The sequence below is a fragment of the Egretta garzetta genome, unplaced genomic scaffold, assembly GCF_000687185.1.
Source record: "Egretta garzetta isolate BGI_Z169 unplaced genomic scaffold, ASM68718v1 scaffold440, whole genome shotgun sequence".
NCBI classification, from domain to species: domain Eukaryota; kingdom Metazoa; phylum Chordata; class Aves; order Pelecaniformes; family Ardeidae; genus Egretta; species Egretta garzetta.
In genome coordinates, this window is record NW_009258293.1 from 481,463 (window position 1) to 483,437 (window position 1,975).

Consider the following 1,975-nt stretch of genomic DNA (forward strand, 5'->3'; position numbering starts at 1 on the left):
AGACCTGTCAGGGGACAGGGGGCCCATGCTGGAGCCGTCTGCTCCTGAGGGGCTGCACCCTGTGGGAGGGATGGACCCACACTGGAGCAGTTTGTGAAGAACTGTAGCCCGTGGGAAGGACTCATGTTGGAGAAGTTCATGGAGGACTCTTCCTGTGAGAGGGACCCCACGCTGGCGCAGGGGAAGGGTCCTCTCCTGAGGAAGAAGTGGCAGAGACAATGTGTGATGAACTGACCCCAACCCCCATTCCTGTCCCCCTGCGCCAGCCGGGTTGGGGGGAGGAGGTAGAGAAACTGGGAGTGAAGTTGAGCCCAGGAAGAAGGGAGGGGTGTTTTAAGATTCAGCAGTTTTTTATCCTTTCCTTCTCTGATTTTGATTGGTAGTAAATTAATTTAATCAAGTTGAGTCTGTTTTGCTCCTTGCCCTTATCTTGACCCACGACCTCCACCTGTAGCCCGGGGAGGACCCCAGGCCAGAGCGGGTGGATGCCCGAAGGAAGGAGGCTGTGACCCCGTGGGAAGCTTGTGCTGGATCAGGTTCCTGGCAAGACTTTGTGGACCCATGGGGGAGGAACCCACACTGAGGCACGTTTGCTGGCAAGACCTGTCAGGGGACAGGGGACCCATGCTGGAGCCGTCTGCTCCTGAGGGGCTGCACCCTGTGGGAGGGATGGACCCACACTGGAGCAGTTTGTGAAGAACTGTAGCCCGTGGGAAGGACTCACGTTGGAGAAGTTCGTGGAGGACTGTCTGCTGTGGGAGGCACCCCACACTGGAGCAGGGGAAGAGTCCTCTCTTGAGGAGGAAGAAGTGGCAGAGACAACATGTGATGAACTGACCCCGACGCCCATTCCTGTCCCCCTGCACCACTTGGGGGAAGTAGGTAGAGACACTGGGCGCTCGGGAAGAAGGGAGGGGTGGGGGGCAGGTGTTTTAAGATTCAGAAGTTTTTATCCTCTCCTATTCTGATTTTGATTGGTAATAAATTAAATTAATTTCATCAAGTTGAGTCCGTTTTGCCCGTGACAGTAACTGGCGAATGATCTCTTCCTGTCCTCATCTAGACCCACAAGCCTTTGGATCTACTTTTCTCTCCTCTGTCCGGTTAAAGAGGGGAGCGATGGAGCAGCTTTGGTGGGCCCCTGGTGTCCAACACAAGTATCTTGTATAATCTGTATTTAAATGACATGGCCTCGGCTGGAAGTGATCGGAGGTTGGGGACAAGGACTCATCTGCCTCCGTGGGAACAAGACACTGCTCGGGTAGGTCCACTCCACCCCTGGAGACTCCCAGGTCCCACTGAAACCAACAGCAAGGTAGCTCCCGAGATGCTTGGCATGTCAGGCATTTGGTGGTTTGTGCAACAGAGAGAAATGCAGGACCTCAGGCCTGGGGTTTGTTAACGGCGAAATGAAACCGTGAGCCTCATCATGCACCAGTGCCAGCGGGGATGCACATGGGCAAGGGAGGAACGGCTCTGTGCGAGGGGGCTCTGTGAGACCCTGTATGAGGTTTAACAAGGCCAAGGGCCGGGTCCTGCACTGGGGTCACAACAACCCCATGCAACGCTACAGGCGTGGGGCAGAATGACTGGAAAGCTGCCCGGCAGAAAAGGACCTGGGGGTGTTGGTCGACAGGCAGCTGAATATGAGCCAGCAGGGTGCCCAGGTGGCCAAGAGAGCCAATGGCATCCTGGCTTGTATCAGGACTGGTGTGGCCAGCAGGAGCAGGGCAGTGACCGTGCCCCTGTGCTGGGCAGTGGGGAGGCCGCCCCTCGAATGCTGGGTTCAGGGTTGGGCCCCTCACTCCCAGAAGGACATGGAGGGGCTGGAGCGTGTCCAGAGAAGGGCAATGGAGCTGGGAAGGGGTCTGGAGCCCATGGCTGCTGGGGAGCGTCTGGGGGAGCTTGGGGTGTTCAGCCTGGAGAAGAGGAGGCTGAGGGGAGCCCTTATCGCTGCCTACAACTGCCTGACAGG